At 41.9% G+C, this 15,945-nt stretch overlaps 1 protein-coding gene across 1 annotated transcript in view; it reads left to right on the top strand.

Moving 5' to 3' along the window:
* LOC144768901 (hemicentin-2-like) overlaps positions 1-15,945 on the top strand; it is a 538,034-nt gene that overhangs the window by 347,787 nt on the left and 174,302 nt on the right. The window lies entirely within an intron of this gene.

Raw genomic sequence — 15,945 nt, 5'->3', positions numbered from 1 at the left:
CTTTGATACTAAAACACTAAATTTACTTTAACAAAATTACTAATTTCAAAACATGTATTTTAAAATTGATGAAAATACATTAAAAAATATTTAACATACATATAAAATACATACTAAAATACATAACACTAAAAATGTTTTCGATATTGTTGACAACAATATTTTTGCTTACAATATTACTTACTTTGATATTAAAAAAAATGATATTACTTACCTTGGGGTCAATAGTCTGGTCAACGATATTCTAAACTTTGATATTTTGTCCCTAAGATAATAAAAACTCGATATTATTGTAGGTCGATATTGAAAATCGATATTTTGACTGACCATTGTGGCCTCAGGAGGTGTATCCTCCTCCAGAACCTGTTGATTATGTGAGACATCTTGGCTTCTGATTTGACAATGATCTCTCCTTGTAAAGCACAAATTAAGCAGGTCTCCTCCTCCAGCTTTGGGAAGCTGCGTACATTGCGGAAATTCCTCCACTTCCTTCCCTTTGAATGCCGTTGTACAATCGTCCATGCGCTGATCACTTCCCACCTGCACTACGCCAAGAGCCTCTATCTGGGGGTTCCCGCCTGTCTGACTCAGCGGCTGCAGATTGTTCAAAACGCTGGCGCAAGACTGATTTGTAAAATTCCTTTCCGTCACTCTATTTCCCCTCATTTGAGGAACATGCATTGGCTGCCTTTTATCAAATGCATTGAATTCAAGGCACTTACTCTGGCATATAGAGCATTCCGGGGACTGGGCCCTGCGTATTTGAGAACTAGACTCCAACACTACCATCATGACCGGTCTCTGAGATCTAACCACCAGAGTCTCCTAGTCATTCCACACTTTTGTAAGGCCAGGATGTGGGTCAGAGACTTTGCGGTTGGAACCTCTAAACTTTGGAATGCCCCGCCACTCTCCATCCACCTATCGGAGTCAGAACCTACTTTTCGACAGACCTTGAAAACCTGTTTTTTCACGAGCACCTAGTCTTATTTTACATTTTCTGCTACTACCGGGTCTTCTGCCTACAGTCAGCCACAGCGCCAAAATACCTCCGTAGGGGGTAGCTGTGCACTCTACAAACTCCATAAATAAATAAAATAATTCCTAGTGCGGATGCCTTACTTGCAGGTTCTAGGATCGGATTGTCAGTCTGGGCTTCCTCAAACATGGGGCATATATCTAACAGTGCATCTATTCTGGTCTTCTCTTGCCTACATATTTGATTTGAATGTGTGTGCTCGTGTTTTCGATTATATTAGTGTTGAAGGTTGTCCCTCTGGCCAGGGGACCGTGTGTACCTTAGTGTGTGCGTGCCATTCGCAGAAATGCTTGCTAAGTGTTTTAACCTGTGTGGGGAACCTAGTTTGCATGTGCTTTAGCAACATCTCCATCCTGACTGGGAACCGTTTATGGGACTGATAAGCTCTAGCTTCTCTGGATCAATAAATATTAGATTCTACAATGATTGTTGGGGAAATAAATACATGGGGATTACTGGTTACAACTGCTTCTGGGAGATCAAAACTATAGAGGAATCAGAATAGACATTGAAAGAAAGTGCAATTGTTAGTTCAAAATATTTAATTTCAGCAGAAAAATAACAGGTATGGAGAAACTATTGTAAGAATTAGCTGCACCTTCATAAGCACATTTAATCATTAACAAGAATGCATCAATTAATAACCACAATGAAGAAAAAGAGAAAAAAAAAACAGAGAATAAAAGGTGATTCGTCATAAAAAATACCCTGGCCCACTCCTTAGCGCATGCTACCCAATAACATGGGGAGACTTTGTGCGGTACACAAGTAAGCCCGGTAGTCTGTCACTATCAGCTCAGGGAAAAAGATAGCAACAATTTAGCAGAAACAGGGAACAACTTGACAACCAAAGGCCCTGCTTGGCCAATCACAAGCTACACCTAATCTCAAAAGCCCAAATTCCAATATCAGATCCCCTAATTAAAATGTATGATTCCCTGATTTCTATAACCATCAAATCACGTCTAATTGGATATCCACTGCAGCATTGTCGATCCAAGCTATGTTAAATTTATTCGATCTGTGAGCCCAGCTGTCCTTTAAGGGAACATGTAAAAATACTCCTTTATTTCCAAAGCCATGGAGCCCAATAAATGATTATATAGCTACATACATGTAAGGTATCTATTGATTACTAAGGATTATTAAGGAATCTCAATTAAGGAATTGCAAAAACCTATGCATGTAGGAATCGCTATAAAATTAGCGATGCCCAGACATTCCTTAATTGCTTCTCGCAAATTGCGAGTCGCAATTAAAGAATGGCTTCCCATTCATTCCTTTGGGCCTACAGGCCCATAGGAATGAATGGGAGATTGCATGCGCAATTTGCGATTACCAATAGATACTCGCAAATTGCGCATGCAATTTTAAGGGTGCAAGGGTGTCAAAAGGACATCCTGTAGCACCCCTGAAATTGTTCTGTGCACACATGTTGCGCACACACATGCCCCAAGGGCATGTGTGTGTGTGACCTACAACTTTGAAAAATGCACTTTAGTGCATTTTTCAAAGTTTTTGCAAATTACCATCAAGTTCAACTTGATGGTAATTTGTGCCCCCTGGTAGTGAAATCGCTATTCTAAAGTGGTTCTTGCATTGCATTTAAGGAATCGCAAATTGCGATTCCTTAAATGCAAAGGCAATTTGAGAAACCACAATTAATTGTGAATTCTCAAATTGCGAGTGCCTTGAACCTTGATGCATCGCAAATGCTCTTTTTGAGGGCGCAAACGGCAGATTTTTGCAAAACACACTGTTTGCACTCGTAAAAATGTTTGATGCACTTGCCTGTAAGTGTGAGTGAAGAAATCTTGACTGGGTGAAGGCAGCAAAAGTATTTGACCACCGAGGGTCAAGTCCCTAGCATGAAATTTGAATTTCTCCTGCTAGGAGCTTTCTCACCAAAATCCAACATCTTCATTGAAACTTCATCTGACAGATTTTCGACATTGTGGAGCCAGTTTCCGATACACAGTCTACCGCGGTTGATTTCAAATCCCTCCTAGGACCTGATCTACCACAACCAATTGACGATGGTTTGTGTTTATCGCTTTTAAGCACTATTTTTATTGGAAAACTCGAAAATGTATATCTCCAGGTTCTCATCCTGGATTTTAATAATTTTGGATTGGTATGTTTCTTGATTACTGCTTTGCTACTGCATACGTACTGTACACATTGTCTCTAGTTTAAGCCTGTCTACTTTCTTACATAGCTACACCAGGGGGTTGAGCTCAGGTCAGTTTAATGAATACAGTTGTTCACCCTGGCAAGGAGTGTGTTTGTTGCTTAAGGTGGGCGATCACCCCCTGATCTAACAACCTGATTGCTTACAGGCATCCAGGAGCTGACCATTTCTGGTGCAACTTATTGGCAGGATTCAGAATTGGAAAAAGTAAGAAAGTCAGCAGCGACTCTCTCCTTAAGTCAGATAAAATATGAAGGGTTGTATGGAGGATACAAGAGTGGCCCATAGCACAAGTGAAAGCCCTTAGTGGGCCATGTTTAGACAAGCCGCATTATGGCTATGAGGCAATCATTGGGGTAATGGGGCACTGTTGAGCACAAATTAGTAAGGGATAGATGGACACAGGAAAGGAAAGGATTGAGTTTGATATGATAATATTGCTGAGATGGATGCATGGAAGAATGCATGGATATAGGCTTGGCCCATATGAAGTCTGGGTGTCATCATTTGAGACATGCATGACCTTGAGAATTGAGGTGTGGTAACTTTGATTCTGGCCAACTAGTGCACATGCCAGCGATGTCCAATATTTAGCTAAGAGAACATAGTAGGTAAGGTGCTTCTTGCTAACCTTAATTTTAGAAGCTGGTCATTTTCTATGCACCTCGAACATGGGGGTAATTATTGAGTATACAATGGTATGTGTGGCTTGCTGCTGCCTGTGGTGTATATATGTCTTAAACTATAGTTGAACCAATGACTGCATTCCATTCTGTATAGTCAAAGAGCATCTCATACTAAGCCAGCAAAAACAACAATTGATGGTCAGAATGTTGAACAATGTCAAACATTCATCCCAGTACAGAGATTTCGGTCAAAATCCATTGTTTTTGTGCCCCCCCCCCATGCCATTCCAGTTTAAACTCAGCCATATGCAAAATCAGTCTTGATCCTGCTCCCCATTGGAACAGTCCAGCCTGAACTTGAGTGAAGGGCAACTGCAGTGATCCAGCAGATTTGATCTTGTATTCTGGGCCCGACTTGATACCTGAGGATATACCTCCTTTACCGGATCATTTCCTACCACTTACTTGCCAACTTGTTCCTCCAATGCACCTTTTCCATTACACTGACGGGAAAGAGAGTTAGCATATCTTGTCTGATCAAAATCAATTTATAGTGCACAACATTTGGCTACACAATGATGAACTGGAATCAGTAGCCAAGTTTAAGGTTGTTTATTACAAATTAGTGATCAAATTCAGGTATGTCACTGTTAAAATCAGATACTATAAGTAAAATATTGCAAAGGGAAGGCCAGGCATGCTAAAAATGTTTAGGTGAACAAGTATCAAACATATGAACAGCTCTGTAGCTGCAATACAGAACACCAGCATAAGAATCTCACAATACAGTTTACCTTGGTCCTTTCTTGGCACTAGCAATTTAAATCTCTCAGATACAAATTAAGGAAGTGAAAAGCTCATAGTACAAATCTACAAAAGATGATAGGAATCAGAAAAAAAGAATACGAGTAGTATTAGCAATAGCATTGAGGAAGCTCGGTAAGAAGTCTTCAATAGGTCGAGAATGAGTCCGTCTAAACTGCACTTAGAGCAATTAAAGGCAATAAGGAAATGTCTCTTAAAGTCCATTCAAAGAGCAATGGAATTTGGGAAATGGTTCAGGTCAGAGTCCAAGAAGATTCTGGATGGAATATACAGAAAGGAGTCAGCAAAGAAGCCAACATGCGGCCTGAGAGAAAGTCCAAAGTCATCTGCATTCTCCATCCAGGGCAAACGATAAATTTGAATTGCCAAAGTCCATTGGCAACTCCCCTTTGGTTGCTTCACCAATAGAATTGCATTGTATTTGTTTCAAAGCCTGTATAGTTTCACATGTTGGATAAAGAGACATTGGAGAAAAATTCCACACTGGACATGGGAGCACGATCTTGGTCACACGCTCAGAACTGAGTGCAACTGTCCATTGTTCATTTACAGGGTTCTCATGTACTAGTTGTAGAAATCTGTTACCAGACGTGTATCTGTTGCTTGTTACAAGAAATGCATCTATTATTAACTAACAATTTGTGAGAATACATGCAAAAAGAGCGATCCAGTAGAAAGTCTGAAACCATAGGCTCCCATGGGACAAAGTTTCAGGTCCTGCTAACTTAAGATATTAAACCAATGATGCACATTTAAAATACATGCATGTCTAAATATATACATATGTGCTAATTCTTTAGTACCTTAGTTCCTATTGCACAGATCTCTTAGCAAGCAATGCGTTTGCATGACAGTGAGTATACCTAGGATCTAACTAGGATCTACGTTTGAAATACATACTTGTAACATTAATGCATACATTGAATAAGCCTTGTCATTTAGCCTAATCAAATATTCTACACTGATAAGGATGCTATAAAAATAAGAACAATGTTTCTAGAAGTTACACAGATGGATTTGCTCAAATTTATAGACTGTGTGTAAAGCTTGAGCAATGATGGCAAGAGGATGGTTTTCAAGGCAACTACACATTTCACTATGTTTTACATTTTTGATGTAACATGCATTACAATTATGCATCGTTTTAGTTATAACAAAGCACATATATTTTATTAATAAATATTACCTACTTTATTCATCCACATCAGGTATTTGTTTCTCTAAAAAATTTCATTATGAGCGTCTTTTGTTTAGTGCATTCAGTTCTAAGTAAAATATCAAATGAAACTCTTTCAAGATTAGTAAACATTCTATGTGAGAAATTACAATTTCTATAGTAAAAGACTCTCTCCATCTGCATCTGCAGTGTCAATTTGTTTTCCTTGTAACATGTGCTGTTCATTGTGTGTCAAGTATCAGTCATATTTAGGTTTTTGTTCCATGTAAAGTGTGGGCAACTTTACACTGCACCAGCAATCAGTCAGTATTTTTATAGTGCAGCTAATCATCCCAGGCGGTATCCATGCACTGGGGGTGGAGAGCCTTAGTCAAAGAGCCAGGTCTTGAGATCTTTTCTGAAGTCAACAAGGGAAGATGAGGTTTGAAGGTAGAGTGGAAGGTCATTCCAGGACTTGGCGACAAGGTGGAGAAAGAACAACCTCCACTGTGGCTTCGCCTGATGCGTGAGACGTTTACCAGGGCGAGTGAGCACCATAAATTTGATATATCATTTTTTGTGTTCAAAATATTTTATTGAATTGCATGATAAGACAACACACCATACAGAAAAGAACTCCAGAAAAGGTAGCTACAAGATTACTAAATAACTTTAATGTGATAATGTACCTATATAATTAAAATTTTAATATAATAATAGAACATACAAAATAAATAAATAGAAAAAGGTGGGAAACAGATATAGTTTAATAGAGCTACACTTTAACTTTAAGGCCCATACATATTAAACAATTATATAACATATTAGTAATACTTATGAATATAATTCTATACATTCATCAATCGGTTTCCAAAATAAGTGTTTAGTAGACATATTTTGAACTACCCCCGACAAAGTCAGATTGGCACCTCCTACGGTAACAAAATATCCATGACCACCATGCATGTATTGATAATAATGAAGCATTTTCCCAACTGGTTGCAATTAATTTTATAGCAGCAAAGACTAGAAAATCTAGAAGTTTGTTATTTGAATCAGATAGGTTTGTAGAAAGTGGAATAGATTTACAAATCAACATGCTATACAAAAGATTATTGGAGATTATAAATACTTTTGTAATAACATCCCAAACCTCCTTCCAAAACGTATAAACAGTATTACAATCATAGAACATATGTCTTAAGGAACCTGGGTTCCAATTACAGTGCAGACAATTAGGAGAGTTTAAAGATTTTCCATTGAATAACTTTAAAGGACTCCACAGACAATTAAATATTATGAAGGAATTGGTTTGGTATAAAGACACAGGCAGCCATTCAGGGATATTATTCAACTATATTTTGTTTTATTTGTCCAGATTTACCTAGGGTCAGATTTGCAAAAAACTAACGCAGCGGGGTGCAGCAAGTTACTTTGCTGCGGCGCCCTGCGTTAGTTTCAAAGCACAGAGATGCGACATATTTACAACAATATATCGCATCTATGTGCTTCCCTCTGCGCTGGTGCACAAACTGCAGCCATGCGCCAACGCAGGCACCCTTGCACCTTGCACAACGTCATTGTTTTAATAATTATTTATGTGCAGAAAGGGACACCTTCCTGTACATAAACAACCACAGAGGTTATTTCCACTTTCTATGTGGGCTGCAGAATGCAGCACGCGTACAAAGAGGAAAACAACGAGGAGGGATGAATACATTTCTCCTCGTTGCGCATCCCGGTGCCTTCCCTGGGGAGGCGTAGCAATCAGACACATTTTGAGATTTACGATTTCCTGTAAATCTGGAAATGTGTCCGGTTCCCTGGGTGTTACGAGGGAACACCCACAGCAACACCCATGGAAAGCCCCATTCACACAAACTGCAGCGTGTAATGGGACCGTATTTACAAGGACATCAAAAGTCACGGAGGGTGGCTATTTCTGCCCTTGGAATACGGGGCAGCAAAATGCGCTGCTAGTGCATCACAAAAAGTGACACACCGGTGGCGCAAGGGGCTTGTAAATCTGCTCAAAGTTCTTTATTCCAAAAAGTTCATATTATCCCTTGTATAATTGTTCAAATTGTATAAAACATTGACACAGCATGTGATGATGTAGCTTTGGTTTGAATGTAGATTTCTAAATCAGGGGTGACAATTAGTAATACGAACTTTCTTGTTGGCAAATTGAAAACCCTTACAATATAAAAGTACCAGCATCATTTTCTAAAAAGGTACATTAATTAAAATTGTTGGAATGACGATTAACTTTTTGGTTAAAACTCTACTTGGCTTCATAGCTGCTGTTATAAGACTCGCGGAACAAGTTCGAATCAGCAGTTTGTTGATGACCGGCAAGCCGTTGATATGTCCAATGATGGAATTTCGCTCAGCTATAATGGGACAGGGTTGGTGGCCCCGATAACTTCCAACTGGTTCAACGCTTTAATAACAAATTTGGTCACCCGATATTCAGCTTTGTGTTGTCCGGGTTGAAGGCTGCTATTATGACTTGGCGGAAAGATAGGATTCCATGTCTTATCCATTCTTCTCGCAGTATTGAACGTCTAAAAGTGACCATTGCTGGGCATAGGCAAACTATATGTTCCATCCCTTCGGTGTGGTAGCCGCACAGCCTGCATAGGGTGTGTCTGTCTTTCTGGCGCCATTCTGGAAGATTTTTCAAAAAAGACCATTCGCCCAACCTCAGCGCCAGGAACTTTCGTTTCAAATAAAGTGCTGAGGTGCTTGATAAATGAAGAGATTCTTACCTGCATTAAAGTTAGTGATTACTGCCCAGGCGTGTTTCCTTTTTGACAATATTGCCCTGTCTGAGTGAAAGGACCACAACCTGGCACTCTTCTTGATAGCTAGCTTTAATGCCGACTGGGGGGATTTGTTCCCCAAAATTCCTTAATACCAAGTAATTGTAGACTATGATCCAGGTGGAGCCGATATTTGTGACTGGTATGACTTTTCTGAATTTCTTGCCAAAGTCTGGCCTCCAGTGAGTATTCCTGGGCTTGACGCAGTCTGTTACAAAACTTTAGAAATACCACAGCCTCTACGCCATGGTGGTCAAGTAAGCCAAATTCAAGGCGGACTTGTGCCGGTGATGCTGAATTTGGCAGATTAAATGCACGTTTAAAGATTTTGGTTGTCAATTTGTTTAGAAGAATGTTTGTGGTTCCCTTCATAATTGCTTGGCCGTACGTCAGAGAGTTCGATATTTTTGCCTTCATCACTTTTAACAATGGGATTAGACTGGGACCAAGTAGTTCTTTTGACAGTTTTGTTGCTGCCGCCTCTAAAGCCAGTGCTTTGGTCCTCAGTGCTTCTTTTTGTTTGGCAAATGAGCTTCTGGATTCTAAAAATATTCCCAAATACTTATAGTGAGGTGTTGAGTCCATTTTTACATTATTAAAATGCCACCCTCCATGCATCTTCTAGGTTTCCCAAAGATGATTGTTTTTGTTTTTGATAGGTTCAGCTCTAAGAGGTTGTTTTTAGTATAGGGGAGCAGTTCATCAAGTAGCCTCTGTAAGTGCACCATCGTGTGACTGAGCAGCACCAGATCGTCGGCGTATAGAAGGTTTTATGCATTATGTGTTAGGGAATAGGGTTTTGTGGGTGTTTTGGGGATGTTTTTGGGGCTCCGCATCAGATCTCAGGCAGGCAGGGCAGGTATCTGGCCCGAGGGCATGGACTCCTTATGGTTTTAGTACTTTTTGCATGGGTCAGCTAGATGGCTATTCCTCCTCCCTTGGATGCTATGGGTAGAGACCTAAAGGTTGTGAGCCTGAATGTCAGGAGGTTAAATAGCCCAGTCAAGCGCTCCACAATCCTCTCACTCTTAGAAAACGCTGAGGGTGATGTATGCCTGCTCCAGGTGACTCACCTACTCTCCAAAGATACTAAGCGGATGAAGGATACGCGCTTTCCGCTGTAACTATGGTCCTCAGGCCCGTTAAGAAGCATGGGGTGGCAATCTTTTTTAGTGCGCGTGTACACTGCAAAGTTCTCTCTTCTGTGGTAGAAATTAAAGGTAGATTCCTAACTGTCTGCATTCAATGGGGGGACACTCACTTGACGGTAGGTTCGCTATATGCCCCGAACGAACGACAAGAAACCTTGCTGCACATGGCCCTTGTTGAAGTTCTTGCATCTCTGGATGCAGCGATATTGGTGGGTGGTGACCAGAACGTAATGATGGATTCAAATTCAAATTCAAATTATCTTTATTGTATGATTAGTTAAAATCTTTACAAACAGCAGAATTCATAAAATACTCCATTATGTACATTTTGGATAGCAATAAGTCTTTAAAATTATACGTCTTTAGTACAAACGAGTTTGTAATAAAATTCATGTGTTTAAAACTTTCAAAGAAAAGTAATCGGTCTTAGTTTACAGTTTCATGCAGTTCTAATTTTTCCCATACTTTTGCTAAAAATGTTGTTAAAGCAGAATTGATGAGTATATCATCTGGACAGAGACAATTATTCAATGTCTGTCTGCATGTCCTTATCCCTCTTTCGTTAAAAAGTCTTTTTAATATAATTAGTCTTTCTTTTTTTAGTTCAGGACAGAGACACAAGAGATGGATAATGTTTTTCTGACCTGAGTTACAAAGCCTACACAATATGTTGCCTTCAAGTTTCTTCCACTGTGGTGCATGGTATTGGCCCGGCCATACTCCAAATCTTGCTTTAATAAAAGTCTGTTTTCAGGGATGGATAGGTCAGAGCAACGGTCACATCAGGCAGGAGCAATATCGCAGGGGGGAAATGTTGGTTGTTTGATGGTGGATTGCATGATGTGTGGCGCATCCAGCACCCTAATGAGCGTGACTACACCTACTACTCTGCAGCACACAAAACCTATGCATGCCTAGACCACTTTTTAGCCACAGCCTCTCTCCTCCCCCACTTGCACGCAGCAGATATTACTCTCCGGTCCCTATCGGACCATGTTCTCATCTCAGTCTGCTTACCTCCCACTGCTAGCATCCACCACCGCCCGGTTGGCGTCTTCGCGACTCCCTGCTACACTCGGAATCGGTCATCATTAGAATACGGGATACTATAATTCATTATCTTGTAGATAATGACCAGGAGGGCACACCTCTGTCGGCTGTGTGGGAAGCCCTGAAATTAGTAGTGCGGGGCAAGTTCATCACGACCACAGCATCCTTTGTACGCCTACGCAAAGAGAAGCGTGCAGAGTTGGAGAGGAAGGTGGGAACCCTAGAGGCAATTCACAAGCGGACGGAAGCCCCAAGAGTGTGGAGGGATTTGGAGGCTAAGCAGCGATAGGGCAGAACATGCCCTCCTGCACTTGCGGCATACGTTTTACTTTAGCGGGGATACAGGGGGGAGGATGTTGGCGCATAGGCTCAGGGCACGAGCACAGATGTCGGCTATCCACTCCATTTGAGATCCACAGGCGGTGGAACATACCACAGACACCCTTATTGTCGACTCCTTCCGTCAGTTCTATCAGTGCCTGTACAAGGGGGAAGACACTAGCCCGCGGGGTATGGAGGACTATCTAGCTTCTTGTGGTCTTACACCTCTGTTTAAATCATCGGCTGACACGTGGATGCTGCTGTTTCCATAGAGGAGGTCATATCAGCAATAGCTTGTTTGAGGGTGGCCAAGTCCCTGGGCCCGGACAGTTTCTCCGCTTTGTTCTATAAAACCTTTTGCATGGAGCAGGCTCCTCTTTTAACATGACTCTTTAATTCCTTACACGATACTGGGGAGGTGACTCCCTCCATTTTGGAGGCAGCAATTACGGTCATCCTTAAACCTACAAAAAGGATCCTAAAGACTGTGGCTCGTACCGGCCAATCTCCCTCCTGAACATCGATGCAAAGCTTTTCACAAGTATCATGGCAGCGCGACTTAGCCCATTGATGGATGGCATTATTGACCCGGACCAATTCGGCTTTATACGGACACGACAGGGAGGGGACAACACCAAACGACTCCTCGACCTTATAGAATTAATTCACCGGTCTCACGCTAAGGCTTTTTTGCTCTCAATCGACGCGGAGAAAGCCGGGTTGATTGGGGGTACCAGTTTGCAGTCTTGCAGGCTTTTGGCTTTGGTGAAAACTTTGTTCTTTGGGTCCAGTGTCTCAACGCGGCTCCTACGGTGGCGGTCCGAGTGAACGGGTGTAAATCAGCCCTTTTCCCCATCTCCAGGGGCACACGGCAGGGGTGTCCCTTGTCCCCGCTGCTTTTTGCGCTGTATATGGAGCCTTTCACCCAATGCATATGGTCGAATGTGGATATTATAGGTATCAAATTTGGCACGGACACACACAAAATTAGTATGCATGTGGACAATGTTATTTTATCGCTCACACAACCTCACTCTAAATTGCGGTACCTGGCGGGGAAACTTCTCGAGTTCGGAAAGGTTGCAGGGTTTTAAGTAAACTGTTCGAAATCGCAAATACTCAATATTTCTATCCCTGACGATGAGGTTCAGGACCTGCAACAGCATGTTGTCTTTCAATGGGTGCACACTGACATTACGAATCTGGGCGTCCAGTTGATTTCATCTATTGCTAAAACAATCACCCTCAACTATAAATTTCTGGTGGATCAAACTACCAAAGTGCTATCTGATTGGTCCTGCCTCAACCTAGCATGGAATGGGAGGCTAGCAGCAGTGAAAATGACTGTGCTTCCGCGTATCCTCTACCTGTTTCAGATGTTCCCAGTGAGCCCTCAGCCAGGCACTCTTCGGAACTGACAGGGGCTCCTTAATACATTTTTGCGGAGCAATAAAAGGCTGCGACTCGCACTATCACTCGTCACTTCGCCGAAGGGTGGGGGGGGGTTTGGGGTTACCGCTAGTGGGGGCTTATTATCAAGAGTCTTGTCTCCGCTACATCACGGAGTGGAACAGGCCCTTGTCTAGCAAACATTGGAACATAATGGACCAAGCAGTAGCGGGTTGTAATATCTGGCGTGAACTGTGGCTTCCGCGCAAACACAGAACGTGGGGCCTTTACTCCTCTCTGGTGACCTCACCTACTATTAAAGCATGGGATCAATTAGCGCGACACAGAGGCTGGACTACGTTTCCCTTCCCTATGACTCCTATCGTGGACAACCCCGATTTCCCACCAGGGCGCGCGTCCCCAGTCTTTCACCGTTGGAGGGAGGAAGGTGGTAAAAGGGTGGGCTCCATATTTGACCTGGATGGCTTAATCCCCTTTCCACGACTGTGTAAGGATTATTATGATTTGGCAGAGTCGGACGCATTCCATTACTCAAAGCTTGCACACTGGGTGACCCAACCCTCCAACGTTGCTCTAATGTCTCGCCCCTTGACCGCGTTTGAAAAGTGGCTAGACTGCAAAAAGGATGACCGTAAGCTCATATCTGAAATGTAAGTGATGAACATGGCGCGCCCCAAGAAGCAGCGTAGGAAAGCGCAGGTCTGCTGGGAGACTGAATTAGGGCACCCCCTGACACATAAAGAATGGGAGCACATATTTTACCGGGCGCACCACACTGCCTCCAATACAGCAGGTGCGGAATCTGCCTATAAAGTAATCACTTATTGGTATTATACCCCAGCGCGCATCAAGTCCTGGGATGGAACTAAGTTAGGCCTCTGCTGGCGGGGGTATGGTCTTCCTGGCACCTTGATACATTTGCTGTGGCACTGCCCGAAACTGGTATGATATTGGACAGCGGTTCTTGACGACCTTGATTGCTGCATTTCAGATTACATTCCCACAGGCTCCTGAGCACACGCTGTTGGGACTCCCCCATCCTTGAAATATGCGAAGCTATGGGGTCCATTCCTGCAACTCCTTTCCAAAGAAATGAGGGAAGTTACATGCCCGAAATACCTACAAATCCTGCAACTCATACCTCTGGAACCGTTGGGGATCACTAAGGTAGCCTGATAAATTCTGAGCTGTGACCGGCTGTTATGGTGCGGAAGGAGGGAGAGTTAGAGACTGATGCAGAGAGGAGTGGTGGTGGGGGTGGGGGTGACAGGTGTTTGCCTATTTTCAGGTTCCTTTTCTTTTATAAAAGTGGCATCTTAGCCCGTTGTCTGGCCTATACGCTGTGGTCTGAATTTTCTTTTCTTTTTCCAGCGTGGTCGCCCTCCGGGCTGTAGACCTACACGCTGTGTATTGACCATAACATAACGCTCTGCCGACAATTGGATGCAGGCAGCTGAGCTGTGTATTTTGATCCTTTACCACACAACAAAAATTCAGTAACAATTTCCTTCTGAGATAGTGCAATTTTTTTTAATACAATGATAACTTGCTCAATGTCCTATTAGCACTGAAACCAAATGTAGCCTTATTATTAGAACATTGTATGGCACCTCTTTTGCTTAATAGGGAGTTTAATTCATAATGAACTTTTTGTAAGTGTAATTTGTACTGTGATAAAGAGGCATTCATGCTTTGCAATTTGTTTATCTAAGTCCTTAATTTTAGAGGTCAATATTTTGTTATCATGTGCCATAAAAGATATAGGCGCAGATGCATCAAGCAAAAAATAGGTCGCAAACGGGCAGATTCTCAGAATCTGCCCCTTTGCGACCGTTTTTTTTTGCATTTGGGATGCATCATCCCAAATGCAAAAATCGCAATTAAGGAATCTCTAAATTGAGATTCTTTAAATTGCGATTGCATTTAAGGAATCCCAAATTGAGATTCCTTAAATGCAATGCATCGAACTAAAAAAATTGCGATTTTGAAAATAGGAGTAGCAAATTACCATGAAGTTGAAATTCATGGTAATTTGCAAAAACATTGAAAAATACACTAAAGTGCATTTTTCAAAGTTCCATTTTACACACACACATGCCCTTAGGGCATGTGTGTGTGCAAGATGTATCCATATGCAGATTTCAGGTGTGCAACAGGGTGTCCTTTGGACACCTCTGCACCTTTGAAATTGCATTCTCAATTTGCGATTCGCTAATTGCGAATCGCCAATTGAGAATGTCTTCCCATTCATTCCTATGGGCCTCTAGGCCCATAGGAATGAATGGTGAGGTATTCTTAATTGTGATTCGCAATTTGCGAGTCGCAATTAAGGAATTTTAAGAAATCCCTATTATTTTAGTGATTTCTTCATGCATAGCATTTTGCTATTCCTTAGTAGCGAATCGTTATTTTTCGCTGATAAGGATTAGCAAAATGGGTTCTTGATGCATCTGGGGGATAGTTTTCCCTCTAACATATGCTTAAATGCATCTCAATGGTTTACATTTAAAAAGTAGTGCCTTCTGGATTAAAAGAAAAATGATCACGTATTGCTGACAAACGTTTTGGTTTATTTTTTTTGTTAAGGACAACGGGCCCGATTCACAGAATGAACTTAAGACTAAATCCTAAACTTACTACTATTTGGTATTCACAGAATGCACTTACTACTTTCGGGATTCATAGAGTGAACTTACTACTTTCGGGATTCACAGAATAAACTTACTACTTTCGGTATTCACAGAATAGATTTAAGACTACTAACTCTAAGTCCGAAATCGGGGAGTAAATTCCGGCCCGGAGGCGGAGCTTACGGCCCGGAGGCGGAGCTTACGGGCCGGAGGCGGAGCTTGCGGCCCAGAGTTGGAGATTTCAGCATGGCAAAAATCCCCACCTCCGTGCCGGAAGCTCCGCCTCCAAGCCGCAAGCTCCGCCTCCGGGCCGTAAGCTCCGCCTCCGGGCCATAAGCTACGCCTCCGGGACGTAAGCTCCGCCTCCGGGCCGGAATTTACTCCCCGATTTCGGACTTAGAGTTAGTAGTCTTAAATCTATTCTGTGAATACCGAAAGTAGTAAGTTTATTCTGTGAATCCCGAAAGTAGTAAGTTCACTCTGTGAATCCCGAAAGTAGTAAGTGCATTCTGTGAATACCAAATAGTAGTAAGTTTAGGATTTAGTCTTAAGTTCATTCTGTGAATCGGGCCCAACATTTATATTCATATGCCATCTACATTGAGATTGTTGAGTGGAGTTGTGATGTAAAAATATAGAATAAGCGCATGATTAGAAATATCAATATTATTAATAATAGAATTAGAAATTGAATTAATGAATTGATGAACTATTATTAAAT

Source organism: Lissotriton helveticus, chromosome 7 (genome assembly GCF_964261635.1).
Source record: "Lissotriton helveticus chromosome 7, aLisHel1.1, whole genome shotgun sequence".
Classification (NCBI taxonomy): domain Eukaryota; kingdom Metazoa; phylum Chordata; class Amphibia; order Caudata; family Salamandridae; genus Lissotriton; species Lissotriton helveticus.
This window is presented reverse-complemented; position numbering and strand designations above follow the sequence as displayed.